The 23328-nt window shown below is 39.9% G+C and overlaps 1 protein-coding gene across 3 annotated transcripts in view; it reads right to left on the bottom strand.

Annotated features, from left to right (window-relative positions):
* The window catches only part of LOC109400789 (mucin-5AC), a 232592-nt gene extending 219673 nt beyond the window's left edge, over window positions 1–12919 (bottom strand). Inside the window, exons 1-2 of one of the 3 annotated variants that reach the window (XM_029875322.2) lie at window positions 12597–12919; window positions 11928–12242 (exon numbers count right to left, since the gene is read on the bottom strand). The gene's annotated coding sequence lies outside the window, so the exon portion shown is untranslated. Of the gene's footprint in view, window positions 1–11927 lie in introns of all 3 variants that reach the window. The other 2 variants (XM_029875323.2, XM_029875324.2) reach the window with 2 other exon arrangements.
* Window positions 12920–23328: the final 10409 nt, after the last annotated feature.

The raw sequence follows: 23328 nt of genomic DNA, 5'->3' as shown, positions 1-23328 counted from the left end.
TCCCAACTTTACATACGGCATTGGTAATTGAAGCTACTTTAGAACTTACAACATTATGGGCACAAACTTTTCGAATTTTGTCATGGTAGACCATAAGCATTTATGCGCGCCGCAACTCACCCGCCAACACCCTTCCTTATCATTTCAATGCGATCACCGGTATACACACAATCGAGCCATATATCTCCCGCTTGTAGACCTGAAGTAGACCAGTATAGTGACCAAACCAGACCACCAAAACAACCTAGCGTCGCGTCGTCGCTTAGTAGCGCTCCAATATATGTAGTAACTAGAGGTACCGCTAGGACCCAGTATTGCATCACTCCCTGCTGCTGGCCCAAGTTCTGTTTTACCAGTCAGTCGTCTGATGGCCTGGACTGAAAGAAAAACAAGCCGGCGAACAACAGCCAGCTGATATGAAAGTAAAAGTAGATTCGAGCACCCGCGCGCAGCGCACACACATTCGCGTGCAAATCGAACCTGTTACCTACTTATGGACCGCAGCGCAGACTTGCTGCTGCCTACGTAAAGTCGTTACAATTTAATCATTCCCGTGTGTGAGTGTTATGATTACGATTATTTTAAGCGTAATATCCTGTGGTATCGAATGGTACCGTAAAATGGTGTAAAAGAATCAAAAGCCTCAAATTATTCAACTAACAGGGTATCGGTTCCCTTCTTAAGCATGTAACTCCCATTTTCATCCTACAAAAAACAAAGGATTGAAGCGCTTTTTGGTTTGTTTCTTATTTTTGTATTTTTTGTTGGAAGTGAGCACCCATGAAAACAAAAAGAACGAAATCAATCGGTGCAGTAATCGCTTGTTTTCAAATAGGATGAATATGGGAGCGTGAGAATACCGATGGCACACATACCCTACTTATGAAATTGCAAAAGTTATATATTTAAAAAAATGTTACCACCTACATACACTTACTTATATAAAAATCTACACTTGATGCAGATAAGATCCATGAAGTGCGGAAGGTGATCCTTTTGGAAATAACCTTACATAAAAAAAATCCTGGAATTTACATTGTATAAGTAAAACAATAGCATGAAAAGAACTCACCGATTTATGTACGTTACACAAGGCATTACACCTTTCATAAATGTAAGAACGTGGAAATTTTACATCACTTAACATTATGCCACAATGAAAACTAGACTTATATTTCAGCAACATTTTACACTAGATCGATAAGTGCGTTCATTTCTTTTAAACTTTTTTACGGAATTTAATCACCATTTCGGTAAAAAAAAATCCCAAAGTGATCAATATTACCCGATCTAATGGTACTGTCATACCCTGGTTGGCACCCAATGGACCATACGTAGCGAGGATACACAAACCGCACTATGCCAAGCTTTATTAATCACCGATTGGCATTTTATTCCATCGCATCGGCTGACCGATCAGCAACCAGGCAACATCAACACAGGACCAGGAGAACCGTTAACATTATTGGCTTGTTTGTTCGGTGCAACTAATTTGCATGTTATAGTGAAGATGACGATGACATTCATATGTTTTGCCACTGCAAGGGGTGCAAAAGTAGGAATTGGGTGCAATAAATTATTTCGAATTATTATCGAGTCGTGGCATTTGGAGTTCGTTGGCCTGGATGAGACGACTACTGGGGGAAATAGTAAAAAAAATTGGAAGAGTTGACTAGCCAATTTGTTTTTAAGACGGAAATGTATAAAACGTGGTGGAAGTACAGGGTGCGGCAGGAAAAAATGCGAAAAGTTCAAGGCACTATTACACGCTAAATATGGGATATATATGACTATTTTTTCATGACAGTGTATCAGTCAATGTCTATATTCTAGCAATGAAAAATAAAAATGAACATATTTGATGTTTAACATGTGATAATGTAGGCCTAATAAGCGGATATCAATAAACTGCGCGCCCAATGGTCATTAAACAAAATGACTATAACAGTAACAAAATTAGCTTAAATTCGATGAACAACCAGACCACACTGATCCAGAGCCATGTAGTTTCACAAACCAGATGAAATAAGTACATATATTTGATGATATTGTAGAAAAAATTAAAAATTTTGTTTTATCAGATACGAAATTTAGCGACCTGTGTGATTTTCTGCGGTTTGAAAATTCTGGTTGTCTTCATCTTCAGGCGCCGCCATGTAAAGGTTAGTGACCAAAATGGGAAATTTTTGAATTAACTTTTCAGAAAACTAGCCTATTATAGATCATGGAACCTTGAAACATAGATTGGTTAATGTCAAATGGACGAAAATGAGGTTTGAAGTTGAAAAACACTTTCGCATTTTTTCCTGCCGCATACTGTATATAGGTCAATCTACTCGAAGTGGTTCATGAATTGTACAAAGTCATCTTTGAAAATTCAAACGCACCGAAATTGATCGTTGGATGTCCAGACAATTATAATTGTTGGATATCCAGCATAATAATCCATAATTATGGATGGAAAATTTTGTATTGAATTTAACCCTCTAATAACCAAATTTTTAATTTTCATCTTAATATCATTTTTGTCATCTGAAATCGATTAAAATATGTTTTGGAAGATGATTCTTTTAAATTCTCCACGCGGTGAATGTAAATTTCATTCACGCTGTGGAAAGTTGCCTTCACAGCTCGCTCACGACTTTGGTGTACGTTTGCGACCCCAAAACTACAAGGTTCAATTCATCCATACATTGTTTTTCGATAGCATGCTTCTGAATCGAGATAATAGCAAATGAATGTAAATCTTTGCAAATGAATGGTTGCAACCTTGATTTTGATTTTTGATTTTCGTAATTTTTATTGTTGAACATCTTTACACTTTTATATTTTTCCTGGAAGCCTATTTGGCATACCGATTTTTTGAAACGAAAACATTTTGAGATTTTATGATTATTGATATTTTTTTTTCAATGGACATTTCATTTTTTTTTGTAATTTTTGTTAATTGTTGCGATGGAATACAAAAAAAATAACTTCTGAAAGGTTACCAAAACATCAATTTTTCAATGATTTAAAAAAATATTAATGTGCTTTAAAATACGTCAAAAATTATTTTGAGAAATGTAGAATAGTCCTCAATATCAGCTAAAAATATAAAAGTTTTGATTGCCCAGGCAAGAAAAAAATACAAATATGCTTAAACTATACCCCGTCTAACGGCGGGGTTGGGTATTAGAGGGTTAAATAAAATTCTTATCAAGCACAAAGACGCCACGGTAAAAGCTGGGTTATGCGTAATACATGTATGTCTGCAGACAGAAGTTCATTAGCCTCTCCCCCGGCAACTCCTATCCTAATTTGAAATTTTTTATATACGTTTACTTTGTGAGAAAAAGTTTCCTAATCCACCTAATCGCCCTGTACAATGTACATGTCTAGAATTGGAAAATTTTAAAACTCTTCAGCCATTTTTGTTTTAGACTGACAACGAAGGGGGGACTTACTTCTGCAAGTCTAAGCATTTGTTTCCCATGTTAAGGATTGCTGATCAACGTCCAAGTGGTAGTATAAGCTTAACTATGCGATCAATAACAATAACAAATTTAGAAGTACAGTGAATAGGTTTTAATGGAGTATATTAGCCTAAGCAGTGCCAAACCTCCTCCTCTTCTTGGCGTAACGTCCTCACTGGGACAAAGCCTGCTTCTCAGCTTAGTGTTCTATGAGCACTTCCACAGTTATTAACTGAGAGACCATTCATGACTTATATAATGAACTGTGGAAAACATTTGACTTAACTTGAAATTTTTAACAAGCGAAAAAATTAGAGCGATTTTATTTTTTTCACGATTTTTAAGTAAATTGGTCTATTTTTAATATGCATCCTATTACTTTTTCAATTTATTGGCGGCTATGTTGTTACTTTCCTTCAAAACGCTTTATATATAAGTCAATTAGAGGGAAACTAAATGAACTATAATTTGCATCTTGAATTTTGTAACGATGTTGATGTTTTGGATAATTTGATGTTTTATTAGAAAAATAATGTAATCGTTATAATTTTCTTCCGTGTTAAGAATATTAAGTTAAGTCAATGGTTTTTCATAGCTCATTATATAAGTCTTAAATGGTCAAAATTTCATTGCATTCGGTTCATTGAATCCGGAGATATAACAGCTCAAAGTTGGCTATCGGATAATTTTACCTTTTTAAAAAATCTTTATTACTTCGTGAAGAATTGTCCGATCTTTTTCAAATTTTATCCACTGATACACAACTAGTTGAAGAACTTACAGTAAAAATTTGAGAATATCTGATGCACTTTTCGAAAAGTTACAGCTAATTGAACATTTTTTGAAAAGTGAAAATTTTGCCTGTCCCGATCATTTTGTCTATCCCCTGTAGCTCGCTGCGTTCCATGTCTTCTTGTACCGGTCGGATGACTCTCGAGAACCATTTTAGTCGGGTTGCTATCCGACATCCTGATGACGTGACCCACCCACCGTAGCCTCCCGATTTTCGCGGTATGGACGATGGTTGGTTCTCTCAGCAGCTGATGCAGCTCGTGGTTCATTCACCTTCTCCAAGTCCCGTCTTCCATCTGCACTCCGCCGTAGATGGTACGCAACACCTTCCGTTCGAAAACTCCAAGGGCGCGTTGGTCCTCTGTACGTAGGGTCCATGTTTCATGCCCATAGAGGATGACCGGTCTAATCAGCGTTTTGTAGATGGTTAACTTCGTGTTACGGCGAACTTTATTCGATCGTAGAGTTCTGCGGAGTCCAAAGTAAGAACGATTTCCTGCCACAATGCGCCTCTGAATTTCTCTGCTGGTGTCGTTGTCAGCGGTCACCAGTGATCCCAAGTACACGAATTCTTCAACCGCCGCGATGTCATCACCGCCGATAGAAATTCGGGGTGGCGAGCGCGAAGTTTCCTCCCTGGAGCCCTTTGCCATCATGTACTTTGTCTTCGACACATTAATGACTAATCCGATTCGCCTGGCTTCACTCTTTAGTTGGATGTACGTTTCCGCCATCGTTTCAAATTTTCGAGCAATAATATCAATATCATCAGCGAAACCAAGCAGCTGAACGGACTTCGTGAAAATCGTCCCACTCGTGTTTATCCCCGCTCTCCTTATTACATCCTCTAAAGCAATGTTGAACAACAAGCACGAAAGACCTTCGACCTTGCCGTAACCCTCTGCGAGATTCGAAGGGACTCGAGAGTGTCCCTGATACTCGAACTACGCACATCACTCGATCCATCGTCGCCTTGATCAATTGTATCAGTTTATCCGGGAATCCGTATTCGTGCATAATCTGCTATAGCTGTTCTCGATCGATTGTATCATACGCCGATTTGAAATCGATGAACAAGTGATGTGTGGGCACGTTGTATTCGCGGCATTTCTGCAACACCTGGCGGATGGCGAACATCTGGTCCGTTGTAGCGCGTTCACCCATAAACCCAGCCTGATATTGCCCCACGAACTCTCTTGCAATCGGTGATAGACGGCGGCATAAAATTTGAGAGAGTATCTTGTAGGCAGCGCTCAGTAGTGTGATCGCGCGGTAGTTCCCGCAATCCAACTTGTCGCCCTTTTTGTAGATGGGACACACGATACCTTCCATCCATTTCTCCGGTAATACTTCCTCCTCGCAAATCTTGGTAATGACCCAGTGTAGTGCTCTCACCAGTGTTTCTCCACCGTATTTTAGAAGCTCGCTTGGTAGTTGATCTGATCCAGCGGCTTTGTTGTTTTTCAACCGGACTAGTCTATATGGGCTGCAAAACGATGAGTCGATAATGAGAGCGTCCAATATATCACTGATCCTCACAAGTTCCTACCTCATGCTTCCACGGGTCAAGCGATGACAAAGACCGCCAGCTAAGAGTTGTGTGCTTAGCTGGTAGTGCAGCCTGGGCACTGTTGTCCTTCTGACTTCAGCTAGATTGAGGAGGTACGATCCGAGCGTCTGTTCACCAAGGAGGTGCGGCTTAAACAGCGTCTGTTCTGGCATCCAGCGGCTGAGTAAAAAATGCTGCACCACGCCCAGCTAGATCCAAGGTGGTAGCCCCATCAGTGTGGCCGTCCTAGTGTTGGTTCGGACGTTAAACAGAACTGGCACGTTGGCCCTCCGGCGAGACAGAAGTGTTGGCGTAGGCCCAATAAGCCACCCGTAAAAATCCCCATTGCGAATAACATAGGAGAAAATACTAGTCTATAGCACAAGCCCCGAAATACCCCACTTTCCTTTCCCCAGAGTTTTGTTGACAAGCTTTGACCAAAAACTAGCTCCTGTCCCTTTCTGCTTTTTTTCCTTCCCGCGGTTGGGAAATTTAAGCCACTGCGTCCAATAAGCTGAACTTTTGTGGCATCATGACCCCTACAGCAGATTGATGAGTTAATAAACAAATTGTAAATAACTGTAATTACTACGCCATAAAATAAATTTACAAATCAGCACAGGATGGAAATTATCCGACTCCTACGCTGCGGGATTTTAAGGGTGCCATTCACCAGCTCAAATCCAACAAAGCAGCTTGTAAGAATATATTAATAGCATTAACCCAGCACGGTTTGACATTTCGAAAGAACTGCTTTAATCAAACGATGCTGATCACTCACAATAGTGATACGTCATCTTGATATACATAACTATAATGAAACTTATCAGGGGCATATATCACAATAGAACAAAAAATTGGTCGCAGTGGTGGAAATACCCGACACGAAAATTTAAAAAAAAAAAGATAAATTGCAGCTAAACTAATCATGAAGGGCCCAGAGAAGTTGACCACCTGCCAGCATCGGTTGATAATCAGGATCTGAGAAACTGAACAGCTACAGGAGGATGCCCCATTCACAATAAAGGTCGGAGCAATCGTTATTTTGAATGTCGCTGACAAGGTTCTATTCCAGATCATCTTCCGTCGTCTATCACCTATAACAAATGGAACTCCCTAGATGAATCTGTGTAGTAATCTTCGGTGAAATTTCAAGAGAAATCTGTTGAAAATTATCCGAGGAATTACGGGACGAAACCATACAGAAATTCCTAAAGCTATCACGTAAAAGTGGTTTCTGTAGAAACCTCTGGCTTCATGGTAAATAGTGTGGCTAATGTCTCCAAACATTTAGCCGCATCGTGCTGTGGAGCGCAAGTTCGATTCCCGCCGCAGCTATCAAAAAAAGTTTTCAGCTGTGCAACTGGGTGTTGCATGCTATAGCTATAGTCCGTTGTCTAGTGTCACGCTTCTTTCGAAGAGCGTCAAACGTTTCCGTGCCATTTAAGTAATTTCTGAAAGAATCCCTATCTTAATTTCCGAATATACTGCTAGAGGCATCCCTAAAGGAATTCCTGGATACCTGTAGTAATTGCTAGAAAAAAAATAGAAGAAATTGCTGTTAGGATTTACAGATGAAATTTGGAGGATTGCTGAGAAAAATGTTCTGGGGAAATAACTGGAGCGATACCTAGACGAATCCCAACACAAATGGCTTGAAAAATTCTAGCATGAATATTAGGAAAATTCTTAGCAAGAATTTCTAGAGCAGTTCCGGAAGCACTACCAAGAGTTGTTCTTGTAACAATACCTAGGGGTTTTGGAGAAATAGAATTTCTCTATGAGTGATTCCTGGAAAACCAACTAAAGACATTCATAGAGAAATATTTTAAGAAATCTCTAAAAGAGGGATACTTAAAAAATCCTGGAGACCATAAAATCTTCTAGATAAATTCATCCATAAATTCATGGATAAATCCACGGAGTAATTCTGGGAGGAGCTATTGGAGAAACTCTTACAAAAATCTCTGGATGCATCCTAACAGGAGCTTCTACAGAAATTCCTGAATAAAATCTTGTAGGACCAATTTCTGGAGAAATTCCAGCAGTAGTTCTTGAAGGAATCCCATGAAAAACTTCGGGAGGTATCACAAGAGGAGCATCCGAAAAAATTCTTGGAAGTACACCAGCAAAAACTATAGGAAGAATCGCAGCAAGAATATTTGGAGGAATTCCACCGCGAATGCTCAACTTTTTTAAGCAAAACGTGAAACAAAAGCATGAAATATATAATTTGATTCTTAGGGGTACATCCCAAGCAACCAAAAGTTCGGATAAAATAGCATGTTTGGGCTTAATCAGCTATTCGAAGGTAGATGAATAGCATTCTATTCAGCTCACTTTTACAGTAATTAACCGAACTTGAGTTCACAAAAAGTACACTTGTGTCGCTGAAAGGAACGCTATTCAGCTTAAAAATAAACTTCGAAAAAATGAAAAAAAAATTGTTTAGTCCTCAAAAGTAATTTATTATTAAGAACCATTAGTTCATGTGGAATCCAAATTGACTGATACCTTGAAATAATTTTTGATGTTTTTTACTTACTGAGATTTGAACTCGGGATCTCCTCGTTGAAAGTCGGTTCCGATTACCGGTGCGCTGCAGCGACAAGTGAGACGGGTGTGAAAACATCCAGCAAAGCTGGAAAATTTTTGCGCAGCCGAAAAACCCCCGGCGGCATCCTGGGGGGAACAGTTTTCCGTTGCGGGGGCAGCCTTTGAGCCACACAATACGGATCCTTTGCGTTGATTACAAGTACAGGGGATGGCCAAAATGTTTGGGATAGGCAACTTTTTTTCTCCCACAAAAAAATTCAACATGCTGTAACTTTTCATAGAGTGCTTCGAAAAATCTCAAATTTTGACTGTTTGTCAACCTATTATATGTGCATCATTGGTACAAATTTGGGCTCGATTGGTTAATTTTTCGCGAAGTTAGAACCGTTCGGGTGAAACACTATTATTTAGACAACTCATTTTTGAACTGTCATATCTCGGAAACCAGTGAATTGAATGAATTTTTTAACGTTTATCAACAATATATTGATACCTAATACGACGTTATAAAATGAAATATTTTCTCACGGCGAATTAAGTTATACCGGATTGAATTTTTTACCCATATAGAGGAAAATAAGTCAAATTTACAATACCAAACAAAAATTACTAAATATGTTCTTCCTTCAATCTAAATAGGCTCTAATATATCTGATTGGAGATAACTTGAGAACAGAAGTGGAAAGTCTTTGGATATCAACACTAAAATTTATTGACATTGATGTAAAAAAATTACATTTTTTTTCAAGAAAAATCCAAAAAGTGTCAATCCATGATAACTTTTTTCAACGTTTAAAAAATATCTATGTTTTAATAGTTTGTGAAGCATTTACATATTGTTAGTGTACGTTCAAAATTTCATTCAATTCGGTTCACTGGTTTCCGAGATATGACACCTCAAAAATGAGTTGTCTGAAAAATAGTGTTTTACCTGAACGGTTCTAACTTTGCGAAATATTAATCAATCGAGCCCAAATTTGTACCAATGATGCACACATAATAGGTTAACAAACAGTCAAAATTTGAGATTTTTTGATGCGCTCTATGCAAAGTTATAGCTTGTTGAACTTTTTTGTGAGAGAAAAAAAAGTTGCCTATCCCAAACATTTTGGCCATCCCCTGTAAGTACGATCAAATATTATAGTGGAACAAAGTGTACTTGTGAAATTAACACAAGCTGTGGCTGCTGGGCTCGATTTCCGAGTGATTTAATTGAATGAGAACTTCTCCCCGGCCCCGCTGTCGCCGAAGTTCAAGTGAAGTTCACTTTTGGTACGGTTAATATTTATCCGAACTTTCAGTAGTAAGTTCAAAACAAGTTCGAAACAAGTTCGGAACGGATGATTTCAAGTTGTTGGAATATGTTCAAATGAACTATATTTGAATTTTAAAGGCACGCAAAAGTTCAACATAAGTTCGGTTAATATTTGATTGAACTCTGTTTTAAAGTTCAACATAAGTTCTTTTTTAACCTTTTTTCGACTTTAATGTCGTTTTGAAGAGAAGTCAAAAGCTTGTACATGTACTTCCAAGTTCATAAACAATACAAGAGTAACTTTTTGGAGAATTAAGTTCAACGAAACCAGAATTGAACCGAACTTGAACTTCTGAGTTCGTTCTTCAAGTAGAATCCGAACTTTTGGTTGCTTGGGATGCTATGTTTTTCTAGGAAATCAGAACGATTATATTCTTTAGAATTATAAATTTCAAGCTTTTGTTTCACGTTCTGTAAAAAAACGTGTATGGAAAACTTGTAGGTATGGTAAAAACCTACAATTTTTCCAAAGACAGTTTGACTCTATATTTTAAATTGTATGAGTTAAAACAAAAACAAAAGTTCTCGTAATGTTTGCTCCAAATTTGGGTTTATATGCAACTCTTCAAATGCAACACAAAAAACTTTTTTATCTTACCAGCTCCATGAGATATAAGTTTTTCAAGACATAGTTGTTTTGAAGCCACAATTGCCTATAACTTTTGAATGACAAGACCTAGCAGCGTGTAATGTTCAGAACAAATATGCGTCATTACTTGCTCTTCAAATGCTCCAAAGCTTACATCTACGAAAAAAAACAAATAAAAAAGTTATTGTAAAAAAACGTTTTTTGAGGGATCACCTTAAGCCAAAACTTAAAATTGACCTATTTTGTTCAAATTAAGAGCTAGATAAAAGGTATCTTCGGCAAAGTTAGTTAAATAGCATTGCCTACAACTTTGCTGAAGAACTTGATCGCATATGACTTGAAATTTAAAAATTATATTCTATATTTGAGTTAAGACGAGGACCACCCTCATCAAAATTTTCTGGAAAAGATGCAGTAAACAATTGCAAACAACTTCTCTGAAGACACCAAACGCCTTAAATTATCGATAACAAAAATAGGGATTTTTTCCTGCTAAAACGTGAATTCGGACCATTGTGCACTGCGACCAATATTTGTTCTATTGAATCATATGCCAAAAGGTTTATTTTTCAAATTAAAGAATTTTGGTATGCCGCATGCTATGTTTCAGAACTCAATAAGTGATAACATCCCTTTCGCATACATACCTACCACGTTTCTGGTACATACGGAGAAGTGACCAGTGTATCCGAAATGTCTTGAAATATGCATCCAATCCAATAGTCTTGCTTTGTAAAATCATGAAGATAGATATGTCGCATCTATTTTATCTGTTAAAAGGGTTACTCCAGTACCCCCGACCATAAATCCGGAATAATGGAATATTCCGAAACCATGGTCTCAGTTCCATAAACTAGAAAGATTTTGTGATCAATTATTAAGATTTCAAAAATTTTTGTTGAGAAATGGGTAAGAATCACATAAAGTTTTGAAAATGCGAGCAAAATGAGGCTCTAATACATACATAGGTGTTAGAATTAAATTATAATTTCGCTTATTTCAAAAGATAGATCAATAGTGTTTGGGTACTTAAGATACCATTTTGTAGAATTTGGAAGACTTTAATTATCTTTGCCTGAAATAGAATTTTCACAGAAACTTCTACAAAAAACTGTTGATGGATTATTTTCACCAACTCACAAGAATTAACGGAGTGATCTATAGTTTTCTGTGGAATAATTTTAGATTTACTTTATTTTCATAAAATGGTTTTACGAAACACATCATGTTTGCTATTAACAAAGCTTTGAGATAACCCAATTTAGGGTTACTACATTTTATCATCCGAACGTTTGGGTTCGTCGTTTGAATTCAGCCTCGTCGTTGAAGTCTTCTGCAGAGGGAGCGCGAAAGAAACACAGTTCACGTAATTCTATGCTATGTTATCCACGTTATTGTTCATATTACATGTTTTGAACAATAGTTTCCTTGACGGAATACAATTTCACTTGCAACGTTGTGCTTTTGTGTTTTGTTCAAGAAAGCTTTTGATCAACTTTAACTCATTCAAATATAAAAAAAAATTGGTAGTGCTAGACAAACGCGTCGGGAATCTGCTAATGTGTTGAAAGCTCTCGACAAATAACTATCGCAAAATGTTCGAAACATGTGCATTACATCATTATTTATCTTTCAAAACACCATACAACTAAACTCATAAATAATACTCACTTGCCAAAAAACAGCGACCGTAAACTTTGCCCCTCTCTCTCTATCGAATATCAGTCCTGAATGCAACCGGATGCACAATCGCACGTATCTCGCGCCGCTATATAACCCACACTCGTCGCCTGTTTTATTGTATTATTTCCAATCTCTTGAATTTCTCACTCGAGCGCGCAAACTTCTTTCCTTTCGCTTTCCTCAGGGTCACCGGGCGCAATTGCAATCTTTCACACTTCTTCACGGTTCACTCTCTTTCCCCTCTTCAACTCGATAGCTCTTCTCGTTCGATTAGCTGGGTTCGATTTTCTCCACCGAGTGGACCTAAAAATCAATTCACACCCCAAAGCACACTCCACACATAAGACTCGATCTAACGAAATCGAAAAACCAATCAAGCACAACCGCTTTGTTCCGGTGGGGTAAAATTTGGGAAATCGTAACCCTCGAGAATCGTCAAGATCACCGAACAACGAGTGACAATCGCCACTTTTGCTCACTGGGAAATCGGCCCAAATGGTTTCTCTCCACTTGTTTGAATACACTCACGTCACAAGATCACACTCGGCTTAATATTTCAATTTTCCAATCAACGATCATTGGAGATGTCCGCGCACCACGCGGGCTCTTCAATGCGGACGTGTATGTACCGACCGACACAACACTGTTGCACCTCACCGAAACCAATTTGCGACCAACAACCGCCGCTTGTAATCGATCCCCTTTTCGACACGCTGCTTTAGTGGGGAATTTCTGGTGCGCGCCAAACTCCGATGCTCTTGCTTATAGTTAGCCGCCCCAAAGACGACCAAAGACGTCCTATCGGTAGTGCGCGTAAAATTCGACTAACCTGTGCGGCCCAAAGCGCTACACGCTAGCTAGGAGCCTCCTGCTGTGGAGTTCTGCGGCGGTGGCGACGGTGTTGCTGCGGCGACCGACTTGGTTCGGCTCTTGGGCTGTTGGTTGGTTGGTGCACTTTCGTCGATCGAGTTAAAAGACTTGTAGGTATACCTACCTAGTAACTCTTTGGTTGCAACAAGCCGTGGAACCGTGTATATGCGAACGATGCAGTGACAAACAATGGCGAAGACAATGTCGCTTTCCGATCTTTGAACAAGCATTCGGACGCTGCTGGATGGAAATACATGCCTTTGAGTGGATGACTATGTGGGACCTACCGTGCAATGCGACAAGCTCCGGTAACGTGACCCTACATGGGATGACGCGATGCAACAGCCGGCGAAAATGCGCATTCGATGTAGTTTGTGCTATTCATGGTAGAATAATCATATTAAAATTTATCAAATGAGATTAGTCATTGGAATATGATTTTTTTTCTGTGAATATCGGGAGTTTCCTTCGAGAATTCCTCTGAGAGTTTCTCTGCAAATTTCTGGGAATTTCTCTAAGAATTCCTCCAAAAATTCCACAAGAAGTTGGTCTGGGAGTTCCTGTAAGAGATCTTTCGGGAATTCCACAAAGAGGTGCTCCAGGAATTCTTCTAAAAGTTCTTCGGGCATTCACCAGAAGTTCAACTATGTGTTCTCCCAAGAACTCTTCTAGGAGTTACACTGGCAATAGGAGTTTTTCCGGGAGTTCCTAACGAATTCCGGAAAATTCCACAAGAAGTTCGGGAATTCATCTGAAAGTTCTTCCGGAAATTTTTCTACAAGTTGCTCTAAGAATACCAGAAGTTTCCACCATGCATTCCTCTAGGACTTTGTGTGGGAATTCCTCCTAGGAGTTTCTATAAGAATTCTTCTAGGAGTTTCTCCGAGAGTTTCTCTAGGACATAGCTTCCCAAACTTCATTTCGCGACCCCCCAACAACTTGTTTCGATTTTTTACGAAAAGCGGGGTGACGACAGGCTGGGGGGTCACGAAAGCTAAGTTTGTAAAACGATGCTCTAGGAGTTTCTCCAGGAATTCCTCTTGGAGTTCTTCTGAGAATTCCTTTAGGAGTTCCTCCGGTGATTCCTCTCGGACTCTCTCCAGGAATTCTTCTAGAAGTTGGGACTACCGGAAGTTTCCTTTGAGAATTTATCTGGGAGTTTCTCTGGGAATTCCTCTAGGAGTTTCTCCGAAAGTTCCATAAGGCGTTGCTCCGGGAATTTTAGTAGGAGATCTTGCAGAAATTTCTCTGCAAGTTCTTCCGTAAATTTCTCTAGAAGGTGCTCTGAGTATACCGAGAGTTTCCTCCGAAATTTGACTAGGAGTTGCTTCGGGAATTCCTCTAGGAGTCTTGCGGGAATTCCACTAGGGGGTGCACTGGGAATTCTTCAAGAGTTCTCCGGGAATTCCACTAGGAGTTCCTCCGGGAATTCCTCTATGTGTTCTTCCGAGAATTCTTCTAGAAGTTACACTGGAAATACCGGGAGTTCCTCCGAAAATTCCACAGAGAGTTGCTCCGAAAATTCCAGTAGGAGTTCTTTCAGGAATTCGTCTAAAAGTTCTTCTGATAATTCTTCTAGAAGTTCCTCTGGGAATACCCGGAGTTTCCTCCAGGAATTTCTCTAGGACTTCCCCCGGGATTTCCTCTAGAAGTTCCTACGATAATTCCTCTAGAACATAGCTTCCCAAAATTCGTATTGCAGCCTTCCAACCGCTTGACGGCACGTTTTGATTTATCTACAAAAAGGTGGGCGACGACAGACTGAGGGGTCGCGAGAGCAAAATTTGGGAAACGATGCTCTAGAAGTTTCTCCAGGACTTCTTCTAGGAGTTCCTATGAGAATTCATTTAGGAGTTTCTAAGGGAGATCCTCTGAGAGTTCCTTTGAGAATTACTCTATTAGTTCTCGAGGAATTCCACCAGGAATTCTTCTAGTAGTTCTTTCAATGTTACTCTAGGAGTTCCTATGGGATTTCTTCTAGAAGTTCCTCTAAGTATGCCGGGAGTTTCCTCGAAGAATCCCTCTACACTGGGAAAAAAATCTTCATTCCTTCTATGTGTCCGGGACATGGATTTTTGCAATGGGGGTAAACAAATGTTTTCCATTAGTGCGACTCATACTTTTGATGAGGCACCATACAGCAGCGACTCATACAATTTAGAGCACATACTATTCATGTGCTAATTTGCCTGCGTAATCGGGTATTGGTTGCATATACTTTGGATGTGGTTTGGCACATGGATATTTGCCATTAAGTATGAGGCAATTTTCCTGAGTGTAGGAGTTTCTCCGGCAATTCCTCTAGTAGTTCCTCCGAAAATTTATGTAGGAATTTCTTTGGGAATACCTCTAGGAGTTCCTCTCGGATCCCGAAATTCTTCTCAATGCTACTCTGTGAATATCAACAATTTCCACCGAGAATTCCCCGGGAAGTTTATCCGAGAATTCTACAAGAAGTTGCTCCAAAAATTGCACATGGAGTTGCTACGGAAATTCCTGTAGGAGTTCTTTCAGGAATCGTTCTCAAAGTTACTCTGGGAATATCAACAATTTCCACCGAGAATTCCCCGACAAGTTTCTCTGAGAATACCGGGAGTTTCCTCCGAGGATACCTCCAGGAATCTAGAAGTTCCTCCGAATGAATTGCTCTAGAAAATGCACGGAAATTTCTCTCAGAGATCAACTGAGAATTCTTCTAGAAGTTCCACTGGCAATTCCTCCAAGAGTACGTTCGGAAACTCCTCAAGAAGTTGCTGTGTTTGTTCCTTCAGGAATTCTTCCTAGTGTTACTCTGCGAATATCGGGAGTTTCCTCCGAGAATTCATCCGAGTGTGGCTCCGGAAACTCCACGAAGTTCCTTCGAGAATTCCTCAAGGAGTTCCTCCAGGAATTCTAGAACATCCTCTTGGTGATCCACTGGGAATTTCTCAAGGAGTTCCTCCGGGAATTCGTCCAGAAGTTCTACTGAGAATTAATCTAGGAGATTCACTGGGAATTTCTCTAGCAGTTACAGTGGCAATTTATTCTAAACTTGAAGTTCCACTAGTAATTCCAATGTGAAATCATCTAGGATTTCTGCCGGGGACACATTCTTATGTTTCATCTTCAAGAATCCTTGAGTTACGTAGGAAATACCTTCCACCAGGAATTTTTCTAGGAATATTACTGGGATTTCCTTAAGAAATTCTTTCAGGAGTTCCACTGGGAGCTACTGCAGGACTTTCACTGAGAACTCCTCCTCGAGTTTCAAAAGGGATTCCTTCAGGGGTTCCACTGCGAATACTTCTCGCAGTTCCTTTGAGAATCCATCTAGGAGTTCTGTTAGGTCTTTCGGGTTCTTAGGGATATAATAGGCAGTCACGGTTACATTTAACAACTTTTTATTGCGGATTTCAATCGATAATATCATAGAAACATATTAAAAATCGAGAACGGAAACAGCGGTCAATCACTTTAGATTTCGTTTATAGAACTAACTGAGAAGTGTTGCCAGTATTGTATCCGTGGTTTCGACCTTCGATTCAAGTCTCTTATGGTAGGTGAGTGGCATTCATACGAATACTGAGAGTTGGTGATTGAAACTAATGTTCTGCCCGACAACAACTCAGCAGCGCGAGACTCGGACGTAGTCACAGGGTCGGCGCGCTACCGGGCAACCGGAGGGGCTACGCGGGATCAAAATTGGCACTCAATCATTCAAATAATCAGTTATCACACGAGCGGTTCAAATTACACTATATATTTGGCTAAACTGTTGTTCTGTTGTTCACGGGTGTTTCACTGGATTTTCTGGCACGTACCTGATGATCTGCAGTCCTGCGAGCGCTCGCGATGGGTTGCCGGATCCAATTCCGGCGGCACGGTTACTCCTTCGGACGTTGTAGTGATCGGCAAGATGGCCCCGATGTCGATGAATGGGGATTTGGGGACAATGGCAGTTATCGGTGGGCTGGAATGGCGGTCTTCAGCAATGTGGAGCTGGTTCGGATGATCAGGCGCTTCCTTCGGACGAAACCGGTCGACGACGGCAAGGCCGCCCTATTGTCGAACCGTGAAGGGAATTCTCCTTGGAAATTAGGGCCACAGCCCGAGAACAGTCCTCCTTGACGTAGATGGCCTTCGGCCAGAGGTATTGCGGTCCTTGACAATTAGGTCTTGGCGACTACGGAGGTCACCTTGACCGGCGTGCAATGGCGGTCTTCAGACACGCCAACCAGAATGTACTACAGAAAAAAGTACAAGACAAAAGGTCCTGGCGAGGAGGTATCAGGATAATTGCTCCTTAATTTGGTTCGAGCTATTAAATTACCTGAATTGCGGTGAACGGTCTCTCCAACGTAACTCGATTCACTACTCGCACAAGTTTTTCTTAAAAATTCTCAACTCCACAGAGCACTTCTGGTCTACACGCTCGCCTGATTAAAAGTGGGCGATGGCCGCCCAACAATCATCCTTCGAACCCTTCAGCCCACTCGAGACTCCATGACCCATCTTGTTGTAATTGTGTTACGCCATGTTACAACGGCCGTTACATATGGCCGTGTCGGACTGCTAAGTGAGTTTGACTGCCGATGATGTTCGAATATTTGAATGTTCGACCACATGGTGCATTTAAAAAAACTATTTGAAGCTTGTAACAACGGTTACATGATCTTGGTCGTAATAAAGTAAGATCAGTTCTGAACTATACGTAAACCTAACCGGACGTGTTTCCTTTTATATATCCGAAGTGGAATTTCACATCCAGAAATAATTGTTCGTTAAAAATTAGAATACATAGAAAACAAGATCCACTTGTAATTCCTCTAGGAGTTCCTCCAGGAATTTATTCTGGGAGATCCGCCGGGAATCCCTCTAGGATTTCCTCTGAGAATACCATTAAGAGTCCTGCTAGGAATTCCTCTAGGAGTTTCACATGGAATTTTCTAAGTAATTCCGGAAATAATTCCTTTCGAAGTTCGAATGGTAATTTCTCCAGGAGTTCCGCCTGTATTTTTTTTTAGGTTTGTCAGGGGAATCGCGAAGAATTCCTCCGGAAGTTTCCTGAGACTATCCAGTTTCACCCTAGATTCATCCAGGTTTTCTCTCAGATTCCTCAGAAATCGCCAAAAGTTCTATTTGGGACGTTTTCAGGAATTCTTTGATTCTCAAAGATCTGCATGTAAGATTTCTTCTAGAGCTCCTCCTGAAATTCCTCCAGGTAGTCCACTTTACCACGTTTACCAAAAAATTAAACTGTTCCTGGAAAAATCTTTGTATTGTGATCAATGTAACTACTTCCCTAAGAATTATTGATGAAACTTCAGAGGACGCCCTAAAAATATCTTTGAAAATGCATTGAAATAGATTTTGGGAAATCCTGTAAAACTCGGAATGTGACCTTTCAGGACGCGCGCCATCAAACAGCTGAAACTGCACCGCGCTCACGCTGTATACAACGAGCGAGGTTTTTTGGTAGTGTTGTAATTTTTACAACGACGCACGTCCTGAAGGGTTAATAAAACTCAGAAATTTTGTTAAAATGATTCCGTAAACTTGCTGAGGATCATGGCAGAACTCATTAAGAGATTCTTGGAACTTGGAACCCTGAACAGTTCTCGGAGCAACTGCTATTATAATTCCAGGAAAAACTCCCTGAACCATTCCCAGAGGAACAAGGGAATGAAATCTTCGAGGAACTTCTTTGGGATTTGTGGATAAACTCCAAAAGGAATACATGGAGTAACCCCTGAAAGAACTTGCAAAGAACAGCTCCAGAAGGGTTTACCGGAGCTAATCCTAAATTAACTCCCAGGTAAGCTTTTCAAGTATATTCCTGTGGCCACTCTCGGTGAGAGTTTGGAGGAATTTTCAAAGAAACTACCTATGATTTTTTTTTCTAGAGAGTCCCCTGATGTGGGTACCTTACATCTAGAAAATTTCTAAAAGATTCCCCAGAGAAATTTCTCAACGATTTCCACAAAAACGTTATGAGTAGCTCTCGGAGTAGAAAGTTCTTGGAGGAACACTAGAAGGTGAAAATCTGACGAAGCTATACCTCAAACTTTCAAGAGCACTAATATATTTTCGAATGCCTTTAAGGACAAACGTCTTGAAATCCCACTTCAACAATGTATCAGAACTTCAGACGCACAAATCTCAAGAAGCAACCTTCAAACAACAGTGCATTTTATTATTCTGTTCTTGCTCATTTGTAATAAGCCTAAAATAAGAAGCTCAGATGCGCTGGTATTGTTTACAAAGAGATTAGTGCTGTCAAAATCGTGAGTAGGTGCCAAAGTCGGCCATTTTGGGATTCTAACAAGTCTGTCCTTAAGCAATTGTTATTAGGTAATAAAATCGTTGAATTTCTTGAGTAAATATATATACGTGTGGGAGTAAGTTATTAGCTGTCAACAAGCAGGATAAGGCTATATGCATTGCCATTTTTTATGTGTTGATTACTACTAATGGGGGCGTGCATTATTGTTATTTTTATTTTAATGATTATTATTTGTTCTCTGCACTGAACGAAACCCCCTACCGTATGAAGAATAATTTTTCATATAATGCTACAGATCCGCTGAATCTGAATTTTGAATGATTCCACAACCAAATGATTTTACTGCCTACGATTGAATGAAAATCATCCTATTACAAAACTAAAACTAACACAATTCATAAATGATTTTTCGCTTGAGGTTTGTTGTAAATGATTATCATCACAAAACTATCGGAATGCTTTTTTATTTATACCTCATAACGTAAATCATTGAATGGTGTCGTGCATCGCTATTTTCGCCAAAAAACAAATAAAACAAAACGCAAACTTCGAATCCAAATTGACAGGAATTTCCCGGTGTTAAAGAAATTACCATTTTTTTTTTTCACTTTTCTCTCGATAAATCGGAACTCCCGTCTTTTTCCTGCTTTTTCTAGGTATTCCCGGAGAAAGTTCTCAAGGGATTCGCAGAATTCCCGAAGAAACTTCTGTAAGAGTCCTTGGAAGCACTCCTTAAGGATTTTTAGGAAAAACTCTTAACCCTACTAACAAAACTAGATACGAAACAGCTTATGGAACAAAGGCGAAAGAAAGCTCTCTTGAACTCGTATACAGAAAAAAATGTTAGTTGGGAAAGGTACACCCAAAGGAACACCTGAAGTAATTATAGTAGAATATCCTTAAGAAACTCCAAGACTACCCAAACAAAACCTTGAAGCGATTTCCGGAGTAGCCATGGGAGTAACTCATTATGATTTTTAGGATGAACTGACGAAGCAAACCGGAGTGGCACTTGGTTTCTGAAGAAACTTCTGAAACGATTTCCAGGAAACTTTTGAAGAAATCCTTAGACAAACTCTTGGATCAATTTCCGGAGTAGTTCTTGAAAAAGTTTCCGGAGCAACTCCTGAAGGAATCTCCAGGGAAACTCCGAACGAAAGAACTCTTGCAGCAATTTTCGGAGAAATTTCAAAATAAACTCCTTGGGGCTTTCTCTGAGGAACTCCTGAATATTTTTTTTTTTCGAAGAAAGTTTAGTAGGGATTCCCTTAAAAGTTTCTGAAGAAAATTCCTTCCTTCTTAAAGAAGTTCTGCAAAAATTCCTGAAGGAATTCTTGCAGAAGCTTCCGAAGCCACTTCTGACAAAACTACCGAAACAATCTCTGGAGCAGGTCGTAAAAGAATGCTTTTGAAAATCATGAAAAAACGAGCAACGAAATTTACGGAAAGCTGTGGTAAGAATGGTTGTCGTAACTCCTTAATACATTTCCAAAAAAATACTCTCAAAATAATGCCTAGAGCATCTCATGAAACCATTATTGAAAAAAGTCACAGAAAATTGTCAAAGGAACTGGTGAAGGAATCCCCATAGGGCAGAGATGAGCCAACCAGATAAAAATACCGTTTGCCCTCGTTGGTTTGAACGACACCTTATGCAAACCAACGGGGTTCATTTTTAGTTTGAACTTCTAGCAACCCTGTGAGCGACGGAGTAACACACTGCTGGCAACCGTATTAGATGTTTTGTTTTCATTCTGTGTTTCGTTTCACACCGTTCCATTAGCAGAATGTCGTTTGTATTATTTTTAATTTGAACGATGTGCAGATTAGAGGGGGTCAAATTAAAAAGTGTCCAGATTGGATGCGGTCAAACCAACGGGGGTAGACGGTAATAATAATCCCCATGGGTACTCCGGCAAAAAATTTCGGGGGAACTCATGAAGTATATCCTGGAAGACCAAATCTTCGACTGTGGAATCCGTGCAATCTTGGTCCAATCGCATGCAAGTAAGCTACCGTCTACCCTCGTTGGTTTGACCGCATGTAATCTGAACACTTTTTAGTTTGACCCCCTCTAATCTGCACATAGTTCAAACTAAAAATGGTTCAAACGTCATTCTGCTAATGGAACGGTGTGAAACGGAGCGCAGAACCAAAACAAAACACCAAATCAGGTTGCCAGTAGTGTGTTTTTTGATGCTAACAGAGTTGCTAGACGTTCAAATTAAAAATGAATCCCGTTGGTTTGCATGAGGTGTCGTTCAAACCAACGGTACGAAGCTTCTTCGCTCCGGATACTTTCAAAGAAAGTTTAAAATCCACTCCATCACTGGCATCAGCAACTCAAATTTTGTTAACTTTTTAGCACGAGTTCTTCTTGCATTTTAAGCCTAAAATGTTTTGAAAATCACCTACCGTATTAGCATTATTAGGGTAATTTGCCAATTGTTGCACGGCTAACAACTCGCCTATTGTTGCACACCCCATGTTTTCCTTATGGGGTGTGCAACAATTGTGCAACCCTAGATAAAGCTGAAAAATGACAGAACCCTGCACAGCTCACGGAAAATGCGTCCCAATGTTCATTAAAATATTAAAATCAAAATCACGATTGGTGGAGCGAACCTGGTGTTATGGCAAAAACACGTGGCTATCACGCCGAGGACCGGTGATCGAATCTCACTCCCGACAAACTCACAAAATGTGGGTGTCCTTCCTTCTGAAGAGAAGTGAAACGTGGGTCCCGAGATGAACTAGGGCCAAATATTGTGGAATCGTGGTTGTGTGGCTATAGTGTCATTAAACATTTAGTCGCATCGTGCCAAGGAGCGCGGGTTCAATTCCCGCCGCAGCTGTCAGGCTATATGTTTTCGGCTGTGCCATTGGGCGTTGCATGCTAGTCCGTTGTCTAGTGTCGTGCTTACTTAAATGAGCCAACAGCTCACTAGAAGCATTAAACAAGTCCATGTTTAAAAAAAAACTAGTTACAGCTGATGAAAGCACGGCTTGATGTTTTACGTTCATGAAAGATCAACAAAAACTTCTAATCCAAGTACAATCCTAAAACCAAGGATGGGGAAAGTCACGGAATTTAGTTTAACAAAAATGTCCTGACATTTTTCACCACTGCCGATGTCAATTTCTCCGTTTACATCACTTATCCATAATGATGGTAAGTTATGGAAAATTGATGATACCATCAATAAAAATTTCTTAGGACGATGCAAATATTATTTTTCTTAGAACTCTCATACGAGGGGGACAAAAATAAATAAGGAACAAAAAAATGAAAAAAAAACTATTGAAAAATTTAAAATAAAACTCACTATTGCAAAAAATACTGTTCAACTTTTGAAAAACATGTTTTCTATTAAAAATGGAGTCATGGGCCATGATTTTAACGCCAAAATATTTTTAGATTTTTGAAGCGGGAGTGACATAAAACAAATTAAAAACTAGTATCAGCCTTACTAGGGCAGAGGAATTAGTTAATAACAAAATGATATGTGTACGATATTTCCCATCCCTGCCTATAACTACACCGGGAGTCGAACCCATGCAGCGTTATCTTGCATTGCAGATTCCACAAAGCAAAACCCCAGATGTTTATTCTTCTGCCACTATACAAAATACATTGTGATCTGTCAAAAAATATATGGCTTTCCTATCATCTACCACATTTCGATCGCCGTCATCGAAAAAGTGAATGGCCAAAAGGACGCACAAAGGTATATGTAACACTCGAAAACCTGCACCGCCGCTTTTTTTTTTTTGCATGCTGCACGCCGCAACGCCAGAGCTAAATCAGCCGTTCCCAGCGCTACGAACAACCCGCACAAGTCGCACAACTAGCCGGCTTAAAAGCCAAAACGAGGAATCAAAACAAAATTGAAAAAAAATCCACTCAATTTTTTTCCCACCCTCCACGTTTCTACTGGTAGGAAAAAAAAGCTCAAGTTCGTGAAAAGCTCCGATCGTGAACCACGTGGTTGCGCGCTGAGTCACTCACCTCGTTGATCGCGAGCGCGCGCAATTTCGATCGGCAGCGATCGGGTCGGGTGAGTGCATAATGCCAATGCTAAAATATAGACAGAATCAGCGCGGTTGCCTACCTCTACCTGTACCTATACCTAGCCTATCACTTTCCCTTTTTTTGATTGGATGCGTAATACCGCGAATGGGCGGCTATTGCACGCGAGCATAATACTGCATAATATGTCGGCCAAACGCGATCAGTCAGTGAGCCGACCGGCGCAC

Source organism: Aedes albopictus, chromosome 3, assembly GCF_035046485.1.
Source record: "Aedes albopictus strain Foshan chromosome 3, AalbF5, whole genome shotgun sequence".
NCBI lineage: Eukaryota > Metazoa > Arthropoda > Insecta > Diptera > Culicidae > Aedes > Aedes albopictus.
Note: the sequence above shows the minus strand (reverse complement) of the source record. Positions and strands in the feature narration are given on the sequence as shown.